Raw genomic sequence first — 20,359 nt, 5'->3', positions numbered from 1 at the left:
GCAACAGGCTGTGGGTAAATTCTTCTTTATTTCCTGCATTAGATTTTCAATAAAGATAGTTTCAAACAATAATCGCGAAATATATCTCACACACAGAACAAGTGATGAGAAACCAAAGCTCTTCCAGATAAAGAAATAAACTAAAAACTCTCCCATACCTAGGCGTCATGTTATACTGCGCACAGAATTGGGCGTTGCTAATTATGCTGTCAGTACTTCTCAAAACCTATGTTTATTAAATAATTATCCTAAGAAAGCAAAACAAACAACAACAAGAACGAACTGAAAAAAAGAAATGCCACTGAGAGAAAGAAGAACGTTGGCAAATAACACAGAAAAGGCTGTAAATCTAATTAGCCTATTAAGATTGGTGTTTAGATTTTGCTTTACGAAACATAAAATTAAGAAGAAGTAAAAAACCAGAAAAAAATGATTTCTCATATTGTAACCGTTAATAGCTGCTGTTGCTGTTCTGCGGTGGCTATGTTTAATTAAGGGTTTTAGAATAGTTCCCACTTTTTTTGTGGATTTGCAAAAAAACAACAAGACAACTAGTAAAATAACAGTTATTCTGCTGATTTTGTGGTTTATAATTTTTGTTGATTTGCCAACTGAATTTTGATCAAAGAGAAAGATAAATTTCATTCATTAAATTTGTAGCCAGCTTGTTAAGGTGATATTGTTGTTATTACTATATGTATATTGTTATTATTATTATTGTTGCTTTTATTATTGTCGTAGTTGATGCTTATTGTGTGCTAATGTCTTGTTGTTCAAATCGCAATGATTAAGAAATGACTTATTGCCGCAAATCACATCCGCTTGTATGTTTATTGATGATAATTTTCTATGTTCTGTTATTAAGTGATTAATCGGATTCTTGATAGATACCAATTTATTTTTTTTATTAAAACATAAAAATAAAGCAAAGATAGGTAAATCTCGACAGGGGATCTCAATAACAAGTACCTTAAACGATTTGAATTATCTTCAGAAATATTTTACAAGAAAAATTGACTCTTTTTTTTGGGTGGGAGGGAGAATATCCCAACAAAAAAAAACTAAGGGAACTGATGAGGATCAGTGGCGAGATCCGAAACAATAGTCTTCCCTGTCTTACCCCTCGGGGGACAATGCCACATATTCCCCACTAATAAATAGTGGTTTTTATAAAAACAACAAACTGGAATTCAGCCTGACTTTTTTTTCAAAAACAATCTTGAAGAACTAGTTGAAAATGCATTGAAATACTGCTCAAATCAAAACTATGGTCTTTTAATTTATTGGAATAAATTGTTTAACTGTGCTGATGGATCGTTTTCTACAGAAGAACTTCTCCCAGAAATGGGGATTGTTTTCAGTTATTGGAAAAAATCTTCATTGGACGATACCTAATTTTTTGCTTGTAAAAATTCCAACCGATTCTTAGCAATCCTTTATTTAGGAAATAAGGTATGAAATCCATAGGTGTGTTTTTTTCATTGAAATATTTCTGAGCTAATCGGGCGCTGTTTTTGACTGTTAAAAAAATTCTCCAGTTGATCTGAAGTTTATACTGGTGAATAATTTTCTACAGAAGAAATTCTTGCAATATTTTTAGAAAAATTATTAGTGGATGAGGGCTAAATTTTCCCCTAAAATATTCCAACTGAAAAAAACAAAAGAAAATCCTTTATTAAGGATGAGGTATGATCCTTTTGGGAGAAATTTCATATGAAATATTTCTGTACTAATTAAAAAAAACCTCATTTGAGGAGAGGGCTATTTTTTATTAAAAAAATTATGGTTATGGGCCTTATTTTATTATGGGAAAAATACTTTGGACCACATTTTGCCATACAAATGTTACTGAACAGTGGACGTTGATTTTTTCTATAAAAATTTCTCAGCGGACCTAAGGACTGATATGTTTTCTAAGAATAAATTCTTAGCATAATTGATGGCTGATTTTGTAATCTGAGGCAGAGAAAAATACTCCAAATCCCCAGTTGAACTGAGAGGCAATATAAATATTTCAGGATTAATTTTGTATATGAGAAAATGGACCACATTTTTGTCATGTAGATGTTACTGAGCAGAGCTAAGGACTGATATGTTTACTTAGGAATAAAATCTCAGCATAATTGATGGCTGATTCTGTACAGTGGATTATTATACCCCATACAAAAAATACCACATTTTCCATAGTTGGGCTCCAGGCTTGTCTGAACTGATGTTCCCTGTCTGAACCGATGTTACATTTCTTTCTTATGGGGAAAAAACTATATGAAGCCTTAGCTTTGGTAGAGATGGAATCTAAGATTTCCAAAAGAAAACATTTCAAATATCCTGCCTTTGAATTGTGACCCCATTATTTACTTTTTTCTGTTTGGGTCTGAATATTTAATGGCATAGAATCTCGTTCAGAAAATATTAAATGTTCTGTTAAGTAAGAAAAATATTTTATAGAAAAAAACTTCTCAGATGAGGGTTAATTTTGTCAAAGTTTGAGTCTAATTTATCTTTTAGAAAAATGTGAACATTTCTGCAAAGGTAATTATTATTTCGATTATTTCAAAGAGAATAAGTGACTGCCATAAAGTTTTTCGGTAAAGTTCAGTAATCGAATCCATAGGAGAAAAAAACCATTGGAAAAAATTTAAATAATAAATTATTTTTTTATAGAAAGCAGTCCTCTGTTAATGGGATCTAGTTTAGATTAAAGGTTAGTTTTAAAGCAATTTCATGCAATAGAATGTTTGTTGATTTTTTCAGAGGTTGAATCTATTTTTCCCCTAGGAAATAGAAAAGATGCAATTATTATTTCGATTATTCCAAAGAGAAGAAGTGACTGTAATAAAACTTTTTGGTAAAGTTCGGTAAATGTATCCAAAATGAGACAAAATCTCTTGTTTTTTAATAAATCTTCATTGGAAAAAGTATAAATAGTTATTTCTTTTTATAGAAAACCGTCCTCTACAAATGATCTCAGATTTGAGTTTCACAGCAATTTCATTCAATAGAAATTGTTCACTTTTTTTCCCCATATTTCATAAATTCCTCATCTACATTTCCTTCTATTGCACTCGGATTCCATTTCAATTTCCCATACAAAATTAAAATAGAAAAAAACTATTTGTAACAGCTAAACTCTACATGTCAATTAATAAAACTCAATTAGCATTCACCTTTAGGTTCTTACTGTTGTTATGTGTTTATGCATGTGTGTGTTCTTTTTCTTTTGTTGTACATTCTCTTTCGTTACTATTACTATTATTACAGGCGCTCATATCAATTTCCAGTAATTTTATAATTAACTTTTGCTCTTTGTTATGCGTAAGCAGCAGAACAAAGATCAAAAGAAGGCAGTGCAGCAACTGGATTTGGAAATGTGACCTTACGGTTAGCTGTGTGATGACTTCCTAGGGTCTTTCTATGCTCATTACATAAGATTATTCCACCTATTTTTTTCTGTGAGTTTTCTTTCTTCTTTCTTAATAATGACATAATATACCGTTTGTTTTTTGTTTTGCTTTGTTTTCAACTATGTTTATTCTTTTATTTGTGGCTTGTAAATGATAAATGATGTGGATGTTGTTATGATATTGTAATTTATACTACAGTTCTCTGGTTTTAACAAAAAACCTATTGAGGTTTTTTTTTTGTTACATAAGTCATTTGTGTTTTTTTTATTTTGTCTGCACTTAATAGTAAGTAATAAGTACATAATGTATAATTTGTTTAATTATCTTGGGAATAATATTTTCTTTATTTTTTTTTTTTTTTGTATTTTATTATATTGCTTGGAAATTGTTGAAGTATTAATTTAATTGTTATGGAGTAAACATAAATTCGCATTTAATTATATTGTTTGGACATGTACTTGTTATATAATACAATAAAAAAGAAATTGTTACATTTCAGGAGAAAATATTTTGCCCTTGTTTTGAATGATGAAAATTCCATTTATGTTTGTAATAATACTCAGTTGTTTTCCATAACCTGATCTAGGGTCTATACCCTTTTTTAAGAAAAAAATACAGTAAATGATGGCAGATTTTTTCTTGGTGCCTGAAAAACACAACCTAAAATATTTTAATATTCCATCGACACAAAAAATTATTAAACAAAAGCAATTTAAATTGTTTTCACTGTTATTTTAAATTTCGAAGTTTGTTTCTTAAGTCCTTTGATTTTTGTCTCTATATAATGATAAAAATTGTCCCCATTGAGTTTTTAAGTGGTTCACAAAATATATAATGAAAATCTTTATATTTTTTTTTTTAAATTATGGTAAAAAAACACCTTAGGAATGATTCCTCAAAATTAGATCTAAATATTTTCATTATTGAAAAATTCGTTTCTTAAAACTTTTGATTTTGTTCCCTCTATATATTGATAGTAAAATTGTTTCCTTTATGTTTTTTGTTTTCCCTTTTAAGTGGCAATAAAAAGGGAAAACAAAAGACTTAAGAAAGGAACTTGGTGGTTTGTCTAATAACAGGGAAAATATTAAACGATCTCCTTAGATCACGTTTGTTTCCTAAGTCTTTTGATTTTATTGTTTTATTTTTAATCCCTCAATTTTCAATCAATGCCATTACCTAAATCTCTTGCTAATAGATCATAATTTACACAAATTTCACTTGTTTTAAATAAAGTAATTTTCTTCACGCTTTTCAATCTCCGGCCACATATTTACGACCGCACACATAAAATCTTAAAAACACCCATAAATTTCTCCCTTGGTTTTGTTTTGGTTCGAAAAGAAAAAAACACATGCCCTCAAAACCTTTATTTGCCATAACTATATTTTTTGAGCGGTGCGGTTAACATATAAAACCAAAAAAGAAAAACTTTTCTTTCTATGCCTAAAAAATAATCATAGTAGCAGCCAAAGAAACCCATCGTCCAATCGATTTTCTTTTCTTCTATTTTTTTAGCCACAAGAAAATCTATTTAGCAATACACATAGCTATTAATGGCAAAATGTTCAAAAAGCATTAAATATCAATTTGACGAAAAGGCCGCAGTGCGATGTACGCCAAAACTGTAAAAGAAGAAAACACAACTGCCAATTGTTTAAAGCAGGTCATTTGGCAGCTAGTGCAAAAAACAAAGCAAAACAAAAAATATTGCATATACGAATAGTTAGCCCACTAAATCATCATCAGCAACGGAGTCAGTCAGTGTACAGCAGGCGTACCAGAAAAAAACTCTGCATACCGTCATATTATAACTTGTCTAGCGGTGTTTGTTGTAGTAAAAAAGACTTTAACGGTCACTAGACTTTGTTCGGTTGGCTGATTGACCGTTGAGAATTGTGAATTGTAGTAGACATGTTTTCCGAATGGCCTTAAATAACTATTAAACAACACCCAAGTTAGAATGGCTTTTTGTGCAAAGAAGGAGGGAGGGGGATTTCTACAAATTTGAGGAGCTACAGAGGGAAAAATATGAATATTGTCAGTGGTCTTTGGTTTGCTGCAAAATAATCGTCCACCAGTTTTTTACAAATGTATGATTTTTCAATATTCAATATTCTAAGTGTTCATATTACATTGTTGACCATAAATTCATTCTTAGAAAGAAAAAAATATTACCAATAATTGGGAGGTGCCGCATAACGAAAAGGTGGTCTATTTGAGTTGCACAGTGGCATTTAAGTTGTAGATATTTTTTAAATAGATACAAATTAAACAAAATTAAATTTCCAGTCAAGTTATTACCCTAGGAATGAAGGAGTTTAATCATTATGTAGGCTTCTATATATACCTGTTCTGATAAGGAAGATGTACATATTTTTCATTCAAAATGGTATTTTTACTTTTCACAATATTCTTTAGCATGATTTATACACATTTCTCATGCGCCCAAACAAATTTCGAAAGCACTATTGCCCAATCTGATTGATATACCCCCAAAACACCTTTTGAGGGCTTCAGAATTATTTTTCCCAATTTGATTGTAATACCTTCAGAGCATGGTTTTTAAAAGTTTCATCAAGTTTTTGAACAACAAAATATTTGAACAGTTATTTGTTTCATAATGTGCGAGAATAAAAAGAAGTCATTTGAGTTCCAAATCTGGACTGTACGGCGAATGGTCAATTCCACATTTTGGTCGAATAAATAGGCCCCGGTTTGGACCGAATAGTAAGAGATCCCATTGTCATAGTACACAATGATTTGTCTTCTCCCTTACTCCCATATCTTCAGAGACAAACAAATTGTGGTGAATCCCTCAGAATTGCTCGGGCGGGACAGTCGTTCTGAGAAAGAATTGTTCCTGAAGTGGGGTTAGAAAAATATGTCATTGATTGTCAAGTCAGGACTGTACGCCGTACTTACGTGATCTCTGCGATATTATTTTATTAATTTCTATGGAAATAACTGAACGATGCCTGGTTTGTGGCATGTGGGATGAATATCCCAGGGGATCTTTACGATCTAGAGAAATAAAGAGAGGTCTAGAGGTCAAAAAGACAGTCTCTTTAGATCAACAGACCTATCAAATGGAATTGAGTAGCATTCGCCCTGATACAGCTGAGGAACCAATTCAAGAGTATGGGGTTAGGAAAACTTCAGCCTCTGATAGCGGCAGGAAAACAACAGCGAGACGTTCAGTGCAACTGATAATCAGGGTGGTGTCGCCACCTCATTGAGTATAAGTAGAGCATTTATAGCCTGCTGCGTAACATCTGTCCAGCAAGTGGTAATGATCGACAGACATAACCAGATTGAGCAGAAACAAATCTCAGCTGTTAAATCTGCTACAACATCGGCAAACTGTTTTTGGGGATTGTTTAAATATTGTGCTGAATCCAAAGAGGACTAACTTTTTTACGGCCAGGTGTTCATGCAATATCAAGTGTATGGTAGAAGAAATACACAAGGATGCCATTATCTCACGGCATTATCAGTCTTCGTAGCAAATCAATGTTCTGTGGTACAAGGCCTGTTTGGATCACATCCAAGACCATTATTCCACAGTGCTAAAGCATGCTTTGATATTTTGTACATACATTGCCACAAGTCCTTGGATGTTTGTGTATTGAAATTCGGATTAATCGACCCCCCCCCATGGAACCCCCCAATTATGCTGTATTTTACGGATTTTCGGCTTGTATTTCGGACGAACGGATATTTGGTATTTTGGGTTCTAAATGGGTGTAAAATTTTCCTACCAAAAATTGTTAATATTGGTCCAATTCATAGGTAGCCCCATATAAAGTAAATCCCAAATTTGGGTATCATGGGGAGTTTGGATAGTTTTATTCAACAAATTAGCTGTAATTTTATATTTCGGATTCTTTCATTTATATTTTGGATTTTATCTACCTACCAAAAATATTGCCCAAGTTTCAACTAGTACCCATATAAGGGAATTGGTCCAATTGGATATTTGGAATTATCGATGGGTGGCAAATATTCCTAACAAAAATTATAAATATCGTCGATATTTGGGTATAGCCTCCATATAAGAGCCCATGGGACTTTTAACGTACGAAGCTACTATTATTTATCATTACGAAAATTCTGCAATTTGGGATTTTAGACCTATGTGGGGGAACAGTGCCATTACAATTTCAATACACACACAATTTTTATCATTTTTTATTTTTTATATTTTTCAATATTTAATATTATCTTTTTATTCGTAAAATTAAATTTGCCATCCCACTGTGTCTTCCAAATGCTAGACGATGGTGTGTTGTACCTTTTTTGTGTTAATACCTAACAATTTTCAATATTCATATATCTAAATTGTGCAGCTTTGATGGCGATGGTACGTCTCTCTATTTTGATTTGTCGCCTTGCTCAAATCTCCCCCTTTCCTACTCTCCTTCTAGCGGTTACACATACAAAACTGGGGAACAGTGAAAATGCCTAAGGTTTCTGGGTTGAGTGGTTTTTCGGTTGAAAGATTTTCATTCGTTTGAGGTTTGAAGAGAGAATATTTTATAGCTGTTGATTATTACAATTTTTGTGTAATTTGAGCGGTTACTTAATTTAAATGCATACACAAAACTGCCACAATTTCCACGACTTCAAATTCAATTTTCCTTTGAGTTTACACTGGTAAAACATCGTCGTCGTCAGTTTAGTGATTCTGGCGATATTATTTATTATGTGATTAAGTTGTGTGCATATCCACACCGACAAATATGAAGGAGGAGAAGAAAAAAAGTAAGCCGCTGTTGATGATAGAGAAATTACTGAGCGCAAACATGTTCTATCCACCAGCGGTTATGGTTTATGGTGGCAATCATTTGGGGATTGGATTTCAGCAATTTTTTTTCAGTTATGTGATATCAATTCATATTCGAAAACAGGATTTCTTTGCAAGTCGCTCTCAATTGTTTAGCGTTTATTACAGGAAATCTAAGCGTGAGCTTTCAACATTTAGTAAATCGTAATTTGTTTGTGTTTATTGGCTAGTATCGCGGAATTGAGGAGGATATTTGTTAATAAATTGCCTTTTGATTGATGGCTAAATAAATGCTTTGGTATGTCCCCCCTACAATTATTGTTATCTAGGATATGACACTATTTACCAATAAGACGCTTTAGATTTTAATGAAAGGTGTCATACAATGTTGCACGATTAAATGAGGACAGTCATATGTGTATATGTAGATCACTGGGAAAATAAATAAAAAATTTAAAAATACTGGTTTCCGCACATTCTAAAATGTCATTGCCATAGCCACTGTTAACTGTCAAATTGCATATCGATCACATCTTAATAAAACATAGTTGCAGGTGAATCGAATAGCATCATCAGCACAACATTCGCACACAAAGCTTCTTATTTTCTTCTCTACCACATAGTATTGTTGCCGAAAAGAAAATTACAATCTTTTTAATGCTCACCTTGTGTCCATAATAAAACTGTTAACATTCTGCGGTATTTACAGATTACTTTGTAGATAAAGAAATATAAGATTGCTATAAATATTTGTATAACCATGGCCTTGTAAATTATGGCTAACAACAACAGCTGCGATGGAGAAGTAGAAGAAAAACTAGATTTTTCGCACATTTGGCCAAAGAAAAACCAAAACGTATATAATCTAATCAAACGCTTGCCATAATAATTTCTCACCTTGCTAAAACAAAAGACTTAAGACTCAAACTTGATTTTTTTCAAAACAAAAATTATTTTACAGTTGTTATAATATGTTTTCTTCTTTTTTTTCTTTCTTTTATGAATGACTTTGAAAAAAAGTCATTGACTTGTTTTTAAGACAGTTTTGAAATGTAAATTATATAGCCTAGTTTTTCCGATGCTGTTATTGTTGTTGCAATACTTGTTTTTTGTTATACTGCTGTTACGTTTAATAACAGAATGTTGTTTTGTGCTGATTTTAATGATTTGTAATTGAAAGATGCTTATGTAGTCTTTGGTCTGTTGTGTTGTTTTGGTGTGAAAGGAGTTATTATCTAACATCAGTTGTTACCAAAAAAGAACTTGTTTTTGCTTTCTTGCTATGCAATTGCTTTGTAATCCATAATTCGATTACAAGTGTTTTCTGTTCTAGTTTGATTTGATTTCTGAAAACTTGTCTACTTTCGAAATGTGCAGAATGGATTTTTTGTTTTTCTTAGTTTTCTTGGAAACTTGTCTAAGTGTTTGCCAATCAAATATATGGAAGATATATCTTCTGAGGGTGATTGAGTATTTGAAGTGAGGCATAGTGACTAGTCTTTCACTGTCAATTTGAATTTTCTGATTTTATCGAAGTAATTTATTTTCTTTGATTGGAAACCACTTGTTGTAGTCGGTGTATTTTGTCTTATTTTTCTTGAGATTGTATTACATCATATTGAATGATTTATTGAGGAGTGGAAAATATGACATAAATATGATTTTGCAGAAATTATGAAATCTACATTAAGTTATTGGTCATAAAGGATTGTTTTAAGGATTGTTTTTCTGTATGGTTAGACGTACTTCCATGTGTTGTGTTTGCAGTGTCCTGACGTGGACCAATCGATTATCATATTTTTCTTGCATTACACAATTTATTTAATGATTAAAAATTGGTACCTAGGGAGGATTTTGAAAATCGACTTCTAGATTTTTTTTTTTGCAATAAAGAGCAGTACTTCTATGTGAGAGGCATTATGAATTTACCTTTGAAATGGCAACAAATCATACAACAAGACGGTGCATATTTGTTGTATGATGGGACATTCAGAAGCATGTTAAATAAAATCCTATAGTTTATATAAAAATAATGGATTTCTTTTTACCCAACCTTAATTAACTAATCTCGGCATAAACACAGAAGTATAAGCAAAGTAGGTATGTCAACACAACACTCAATAATCAAAGACTCCAACCAATGTACGAAATTCAAAGTGGCGTTTTTACTAGGTTACGGTATAAGGCAGCCACATCACCTGCTTTAGATTACATCTGACAAATCATCTTCTTAGAAGAAATACAAATCGAAGTATTCCTCACCGATTCGTATATTTTTCGAAATGGTTTTTGAGTATGTGTAAGAAGAATTATATCCCGATTCATATGAAATTTATACAAAGCCCCCCCTTGTCGTTCTAATTACCAAATTCTGCATCAACAAATGGGGATAATACAAAATTGAAACCAGAGAAGAAAATGACGCAAGGATTACACCCACTGCACAAAGGTAAGGAGACGTTGTTACTAGTCAACGATAGATGGCAGCTCCATAACATACGTTAAAGAACATCAGACGAATCATCCTCTTAGACAGAATAAGCATCGGAGTAGTAAGAATGTGTTTCAAAATGATTATTGAATATTTTTAAAATGAATATTTTATCCACATCCACATAAAATGTATCATTCTGACATTTTAATCAACATTAACACATGATGAGATTATAAAATAGGAATGACAGGAAATAGCGCCATCCAGAGTGAAATGGCAACACTAAATAAGTAAGGACCCTAACCACTAAACATACTTCAAGATGCTTTGTTTCGAGGCAACGATAGATGACAGTCCCAGCACCCACGACAGAACATTTTGAAATATTGGCTTTTACATTTTCTCTACGTCAGACAAATCATTTTCTCAGATGGAATAAAAATCAGAGTAGGAAAATTTCTTTCAAAATGGTTTTTGAATATTTTAAAAACAATATTAATCCACATTCAGATGAAATTTATCATTCTGACAATCTAATTACCAACGTCGCCATCAAGTCATAAGGACAATACTAAATAAGAATGACAGAACATAGCGCCACCCAGAAGAAAATGACAATACTAAATAAGCAAGGATTCAAACCACTACACAAAAATCAAGGATTTGTTGTTTCTAGGCAAGGATAGATGGCAGCCACATCATCTTGGACCGAACATTTTAAAATGTTGTGTTTTTCATTTCCCAATGCATAATTTTTCTTGCCATTAAATTGAAGGAATTAATATGGGGAATCATTTTCTTCCCTTTGTGTTTCCACTTTTAGTCTACATCAGGTAAATCATCTTTTTAGGGAAATATGAATCGGAGTTAAAATTTTCTTCAAAATTATTTATGAATATTTGTAGATGAAATATATCATTCTGGCATTCAAATTACCAACCATCAACTCAGAATTATACTAAATAAGAATGCCAGATGATAGCGCCACCCAAAAGAAAATGACAATACTACATTAACAAGAATTTCAACAACTGCACAAAAATCAAGGATGCGTTGCTTCTAGGCAACGGTAGATGGCAGCACGAATACCCAGAACAGGAAATTTTTAAATGTTGGTTTCTAATTTTTAAATGAATAAAATGTGAAATTATTCTTGTCTCAAGGAATGCATTTTATGAAATTTTGAGGAATGACATTTTTTGAAAAATCCCACTACTCTAGAATAAGTCGTATTTAAAGGAAGAATTTTTATATCAGTTTTCTTGAAAATTAGTAGTTTATTTTGAAAGTGGTTTAAGTCCATTTTAGGTTCTGATACAAAACATATTACGTTATATATTCTATCATGTTTAAGGGCACAAAGCTACGAACAAAATTAATACCACTTAACAATATTATTGCAACAAATCAAATCCAAATAAATATCTCAATATAAGTAGAAATGAACGTAAAACACTTTCAAAATAAAACGAATCACATGTAGGTCGACCTTGACAAGAATCTATATAGAATATAATATGTGTAGAATTTTCATCCCTTTGTTTTCTACATCGCTTCTCTGCACTAATGAAATTAAAATTATTTGGAAAAGTCGTTTTTATTGAAACCATTAACACTTCTTTATATTTTGGGCTTCTTTAAGTTATTACTTTTATTTGAAACATTTCACTGCATCATGGGAGTTGAAGTATTTTTGTTAACTCCCCACTTCCCCACCAGTAAGTGAAATATAACACATTTTTATTACACAATAGCATTTTGTTTTGGCGCCTAAACATAAACGCCCTCATTCCCACCCTCCTTTCTTTTAAGCCACAAGGTATTTGCGCAATTACGCTGAAATTACTTAGTGGTGAAAACTCGCTACTCCCATTTTAAAAATTAATACAATTTATGGAAAGAAAAAACATGAAAACTTAATGTGGCAATAGTTTTCGAAAGCGAAAGTACTTTTTACTATAGGTAATACCCACATTTCTTCAGCAAGAAAAGTGAAGAAAAAATCAATTTAATATTCCACATTATTTGGTTGCTAGTTTAACGACAGCCACATCATTTATCATTAAAATAAAACACAAAAAACATTAGGCAAATGATTTGCATCACACATGACTGAAATATGGAACTCCTACTGTTTTTTTCTCCACATCTGTGAATTTTACAACCCTACCATCACACCCTTCGGCTAACCTCCTCTAGTCGTCTTACTTTTATTTAATTTTCAAACTAAATTTTTGTACCTCTTTCCCTGTTCCCCTCTTCAATTTTTCTCAAACAAAATTGTAATAGTTGTATTTTGTGTGTCTACTTCCCTCTGTTGCTCTCCCCTTTCCTTCCTCAACTTTTCTCAAACAAAATTGTTACAGTTTGTTTGTTTGTTGTTGTTGTTGACAAGTATTGCAATTGACATTGTATGCTGCATTGATGAGTTGAGACGATGTTGCTGCCTCCGACATTGTGAAAGTAAAATTATATTACAGTATTGTTTTTGTTGTTGTTGCTTCACGTATTGTTATTGAAATTTTGTGACCGATAAATACCTTTCCTCCAGAAAACCAAAAAAACAGAAGATTACATGGTTTTAACAAGCAGGTATTTCTTTGTGCCATAAACATGACTTTGTCAAAAGCTAAAGTCAACCAAATTGAAATTGTGAATGAAGTTGCAGATGATGATGCCGATGATGACGATGGTAAATGAACAGATAACAACATTCATAAATCACTTAACAATTGTAATAAACTTAACGATACAATTGATGATGAGGGCTTAAAATGACATTCATCCATCCAAGCAAACCAGCCAGTCTGTCTGTCAGCCAGCCAGCAATTGTTTGTCGTCTGCTGTGATTTGCTCTGATTTGTGGCACATGTTTGTTCCTCAAATCATTTAACTTTCAATTTGTTTTGCTTTTTTGTAGGCAAGTGTGTATATGTGTGTGTATATTTCACATATATTTTGTATAGAAAACAAAAGTGAAATTTTATTAATAGACACAGTTTATAATGGCAAGCCAACCAGCCAACAAGTTTGTTGCTTAAGTCTTTGGTTTAGATTTTCCCTTTTTTTAAGAATCTCGCAAAAGTGTAACAGTTTGTCTTTTGTCACGCTTTTGTTACATGTTTTTATTATAGCTGTTTTTGTTGTTGTTGCCAGTTTTTATGACAAACAAGTTTCATGCCTCAAATCATAATTCTTGTGTTATTTTTTATTAGGCATTTTTTGTGTTTTGTATTCAATTCCCTCAGCCTCGGAACATCTCTCTTTCTCTCGTCGTTCATTCGTAAAGGCTTAGTTATGTTGTTGTTGTTGGTTTCTACACCATGTTTGGTTAAACGTTTTCTGCCCGGTTTTATGTTCTGAAAAATCAAAACGACAATTTTATTGTTTTGCGTGTGCCGTCTGGCGGCTCACAGTCGTGAACATGAGTTGACACTTTCTTTTTCTTTGACAATGGTTTGTCTCGATTGTGGTGTTATGATTTTTCCTTTGTTAGGAAAAAACACTCACAGAAAACCATTTGTTGTTTACCTTGAAAGTTGGCTAGAAGTTTTCTTTGATTCATTTGCTCGTTTGAATTGAATTCAATTTTGTTATTCTATGCCATATTCTAGATGATATTGTTGTTATCGTCCCCAATGTCATTGAGCTTGTGCGTGTCATCTCTTTTGTCTGTCAGAGTTCTTTTTTCGTTTTTTGTTATTTATTTATTGTGTCTGGCATTGAAAGTTTAATTAAATACAATTAGCCAAAAGAAGAGAAATTTATGTTATTGGAATTCTATGTTAACCATCACAGAGAAATTGTGTGTTTAAATTAAATGCATTTATTTCTGTTTATTTTATACCAAGTGCAGTGTTTCGTTCCTTGATTTCTTGCTGTTGATTTTTTTGTTAATTGTTTTCTAAAGTCACGTGACTGTTTCTTGACATTTGATAGACATTTAGAATTTCATGCCACTGGTATTTTATTTTTTTATTATATTATCAAGTGAAAAATTACGTGAGCGGTTTTAATGCCTATTTTAGTTGCTTACCTTTTGTTTACGATTTTGTTAATATAATCTGAAAGTAAAGAGATGGAGGAAAGAATTATTAGATGGTGTAAAAAATAAGAAAAAATACTTTTGAAAAAAAAAATTTATAAAAAAATATACATTATAAGGACCAGATTAAGGCTTAGAATAAATCCTCATAAAAATAAAACAAATACAGAATACAATATAACTACTGAAATGCCTGTTTTTAACGTAATGGTTACATATATTTTATAGTTCAAAATAGTAATTATTCAAACCATCAACATTTCTTAAGGACAAAATGAGGATAACACAAATTAGGAATGTCAGGATATAGCGCTATTCAGAGGAAAATGGCAATACTAGATAAGCAAAGACCGCAACTATTGCACCAAATCAAGGAGGCGTTGTTCTATACTACGATAGATGGCAGTACCATCACTTAAGATGTGCTACAAAAGACTAATCATATACTTAGCTGGAATCAAGATAATTAAATGATTAACAAAACTAACACATGAATGTGGCGATAATTTGGGAAAGCCCCGCGATCTCAATAACTGAAGAGAAAACATAAGAAATTGTACAAACTGGGAATAATACATTGTTTCCAGGCTACAATAGATGGCAGTATTTGTATCTAGGACAGATACTTGTATCTAGGACTGAAAGTAAACAACAAATGGTTTTGTGTGTATTTTTCCTAACAATATGACAGTACTTGTATCTAGGACAGGCTACAGAATGCCCATCGTATTCTTATGTTAAAATGAAAATAGTGACATGATATTCGAATCTGTCATAAGGACTAATCAAGTTAGATGGCGATGCATTCTGAAAGCCTTATGGTCCCAAGAGGAAAAAAGAAAAACTCTCTGGTTCCCATTCTATTCTTACAAAAATATTTTTGATTCCATTCACAACGAGTAGAACATCCAAAAATACCTAAAAATCGATTGCTACTTTTTATGGGTAAAATAATGCCAGCAAAAAAAAATTAAATACCAAATAACAGGTACTCAGATTGGAAAATTGGGCTCAGGACCTTCAACATAACGAAACTGATGTCTAACACATGGGATAGTAGATTTCCTATGAATAATTTATTTACACCCCAGAGTCGTGACATGACAAATTAAAGCCACTTCGTAGTGCTAAAATATATTTCCATCGGCTGGGAAATTCATCTAGGATTATGTAAAGTGGTTGGACATTCATATGGAGGCTATGACCAAAGAGATAATGATTATTCTCATGTCGGCTTGGAAATCAGAGCCAAATCGATTGAAAATTCACAAAATATGGAAAATTAGTCAAGGACAGAAATTGTTTATAATTTGCCCAACTCGGTTGAAAAATTGGACCAATATTGATAATTTTTTGTTGAGAGATTTTCTATCCAATGAGAATCCAAAATATAATATGAGAATCCAAAATATAAGTTCAGACAATTCATAATCTAAAATTTGAGACAAAAATCCCGAATATTGGAGCAAAATTCCCCATATAACGAAGGCTATATCAGAACGTTGGCCGATATACCTCATTTGCAATACTCAAACCCTAGGAGTAATAGGAATTTCCGTTCAAAACTTCAATGCTCTATCATAAATACAGTGATCTAATGATTTCAAATTTAATATATATCCCATCTTACAGTCGAGGGTATAAAATTCAGGACCTGACCTACAATATTGTTTAGAAATATATTATATCGATGAAAATCCTTCCAAAATATATTCGTTAAAAAATCAACTTTAAAGCTTCTACACTCCTTCCTATATTATTCTTTAACGATTATATATTCACAGCTTCTTACATGGGAGATTTACAAAAATATTCTATCGCAATAATTTTATTTATTATTCTTTTTTTATGCAATCCTAATAAATTTAATAATTAAAATCTTGTAAAATATTTAAATACACACATAATACTAAAGTGAACATTTATATTGCTTTTTACCACTACAAAGAACTTATTCACTTATTTTAATATATTCAAAAAATTTACTCCAAAAACTGAAGAGAAACTCTTGAAAATATTTTTTGAACAAATATAAAAAAAAAAAACAACCACTATCAGTAATAACAATAACCAGATGTTTCGGAACAGAAAAAGAAAATAAATAAAAAAACTAGAAGAAAAAACTAACAGCTCACATAATACTCCGGCTAAATAACCTACCGGTGGCTTTGCTTTGGTAGGTCGAACAACTGAGAAGAGACCCCATTCCGACGCCAAAACACTCACACACACACATCGACTCTTGAGATAAATGTTGATGTAAAGTAGAGTTGTAACATAACTGTTTCAAACAATACAGCAGAAGCAGCAACAGCCACAGCGATGAACAGCAACATTTAGAGAGTTATGGCTGTAGACAATCAATATAGTGTGACTATAGCTGAAAAAGAAACATACCAAGACAATTGAACGAAACGAATAAACAACAAAGTGCCACCTTCAACCATATGTTGTTGCCAAACTATGTAGCAGCAGCAATGCAGTTGCCAACTGACACCAAGAAATTAAAGAAAACATTAACGATTCTTGGCACAAGATTGCTAAGAACAACATGAACACAACAACATACACAGCAGCAACAACAACAACTCAACATATGGCATAGAACATGTTATAATTGTTGTTTATAAATTCAAAAGTGTCTTTCACTTTAAGTGCAACAATTGTTAAACATTGTCCAATGTGGAGACAGACGACAGCCTCCAAGAGGTGGACTTGGAAAAGCCTTCACCTGCAAAGCGAACGAACGAACCAGGCAAATGAATAGAACAAACATCAACAACAGCAGTCGAGTAGGAAGATAGAACACAAAAAGATGAATACTAAATTAATCTAATAATGCCAATGATGTAAGAATGTGGTTTACCCTGAATATGTTAGCCATGAACAGAACAACAAACCGAAGAACAACAACATCATCATCCATCTATCCACAATAGAAACCCCGAGGAGAGAGAGCTTTGCCTACATCCAATGGCAATGGCAGCAATTTCAACATAACATTTACTAATAATTGGCTCTGCATTAGAAAATATATATCTGTGTGTATGGATGTATGTTTTGCAAATGGTAAATCTTGTGGTTGGTATCATATTTTTGTTGTTGTTTTGCAAACCAATACCATCAAATATTTCTTAATGCCGGCTGCTGTTGTTGCCGCTGCCATTTCTCCAAGTCATTGATGAGTTTTCATTTGGAGTTTCTGCGGGCCGTTAAAGCCTGCTGCTGATCACCATCATCATCAACATCAAATGTTGCAACAATGCATTTCACAAAGAGCTGCAACATTCAAACGTTGCGCAAAAAAAGAAAAGACAAAACGAACGACCAAAGAAAAAAAGAACCGGGCTATTAACCTATATTTGTAGCCTTTAAATGTTACTCTTTTATGGCAGGCACCAGGCAATAACGTTGTATGGCCAAGAAGAAGAAGAAGAAAAATCGATTCTTTAAACGTACATAGAACATACATTAAATTGGCTGTCATATATGGATGTTTGAGCTTAAAACAACACTTGTCGTTGGATTGCTTGGCGGCCGCTATCTACCACCAACACCACAATTGCCATTGTCAATGTAGTTTTTTTTTTTGTGTTTGGTATCCATTTAAACCGGCAAATATTTCATTTGCTCTTCAATATCATGTTATTAGTATTCCGTAAACATCAACCTGTTTGCATTGGGGTTTTGTTGTTGCTATGCAAACAGCTCTTGTTGTCATGAAGTGTCAATTTTCTTTGAAGGATATTTACAAAAGGTTTGTTATTTGTTTTTTCTTGTATTGGGAAAAATAAATAAATAGGCTCAGTTGGTGGAATATGTTCCTAGAAATTCTTTCTTTTTCTGTGGATAAAAGAAATTTTTAATTTCCGAAAAAATAACAAATATGTACTTTTAGATGAGAATGTAAATGAATGATCTTAGAATCGAAAATTCTATATTCGAAATTGACTATAAGAATATTGAATATCATTTTGTGTGATCTTCCATGTCGTGCATATTGGGGAAAATCGGCTTTAGTAGATTATATCTGACGGGAATTACAATAAGGCAGCAAGATCGTTATTGATCCATAAAGAAAGGTTTCAAATTGTTGATCAGACTTTAAAGTCTTTGTTTTGATCAGAACTTAATGGTTAATTTTTGATCAGACCTGGTATATATCTCTTAAATCTTTTGGTTGATAAGGTGATAAGGGTATTCAAATAAAACAATATTTTACCACTTCTTTCTTACAACAATGTTGTAGTAGTAAAAAGCACAAAAAACAAATATTTCTCCTATTTAAGGTTTGTGTCTTTTGTTTCATTACATTTGGTCCATATCATCCAAACGAAAAACAAAAGTAAAATTCAATTTATGCAAAATTTCACACCTAAATGTTCCCAATGACCATAAAAAGTATTAGCACCAAAGCCAAAAATAAATAGACAGGATTATTTTAAAACTGTATTTCCTTTGTATGTCTTGTTATGTCGTTCCAACATCAACAAATTCAATGTCATGAACAAATCCCCAATTTCCTTTGAACCCGACTGCCAGCTGCTGTGGCAGCATACAAATCGCTAAATGCCGTTTTATCTTTGTCTATCTGGGGTGTTTTATCAAAAACATTTTCGCCAAAGTTTCACCTTGATTGTAATGTTTCGTTTTTTTTTTTTTTGGTGTTGGGGTCCCCAAATACAAAAACATTTGATCACGATTTGAAAACATCTATTAAAGGAAAGTGTTAACTAGATTTTCGTTTTCATTTGATTTAGCCAAAATGGCCATGAGATATATTTGGTATCTGTGACTTGCAAATTTTTTGTGCAAAAAATCCCCCAAATGCATTGCGTCTTGTTTTTTTTGTGCTTGAAAATTGTTTGATATTTAAATAGATTACCATCATTTGCTGTGAAGAAAATCTACAAATAATTGTGGGTCTTTTTTTTTTGTTGCAAAGTGAAAATAAATGATTTATATTTATGTCTGTGTGTGTACATCATCAATTTATTTCAAAAAGACGATATGCAAATATATGTGTGTCTGTGTCTTCTGCTGTAGAAAAAAAATGATAATCGTTTTATAATTGTTTAAACATTTTCGAGATTTTAGTTTTCTTCTTCTTTTTTTCTTCAAAATTAAATGGAGTATTGTTAAAAATCAATTTGTCTACAATCATGAATTGCTTTTGCAGAAAAAATAGAAAGTTGTTAATTAAATTAATATTTTTAATATGTGAAAATAAAGAAATTATTTTATAGTTATTTATAGAAAAGATGATCACATGGAAATAAAATTTAAAAATAAAAAATCGTTAAATATTTATGTTCTTGGGATTGAATTTTTTTGAATAATTTTCTAAAATTTAAATATTTTCGTATCAAATAATTTCATAAAAAATATTTCTAATGCTAAATTTTTAATATCATTTTTTATATACGAGCTATGTGTGTTATAATTATATTTAAAATTTTAAATTATGTCTTTTCAAATCCCTTTTTTTCTCTGAGCTTATAATTCTATATATACTAGTCCATGGAATATATCCCATAATAATATTAAAACTAAGCCTCTTATTACCTCTCTGACATGTTAAGCCCCCTACATCTATCATAACTTTGCGAAATTGTCTTTTTATATCATTAAGGCCATTAAACTGACGACATAATTTCTGTAACGAGCTACTATTTATTGTTTTCCAAAAT

The sequence above is a fragment of the Musca vetustissima genome, unplaced genomic scaffold (assembly GCF_032173495.1).
Source record: "Musca vetustissima isolate MV318-11 ecotype Yass unplaced genomic scaffold, APGP_CSIRO_Mvet_v1 utg117395, whole genome shotgun sequence".
In the NCBI taxonomy this organism is placed as follows: Eukaryota; Metazoa; Arthropoda; class Insecta; order Diptera; family Muscidae; genus Musca; species Musca vetustissima.
The sequence above is the reverse complement of the archived record's forward strand: the minus strand, read 5'-3'. Positions refer to the sequence as shown.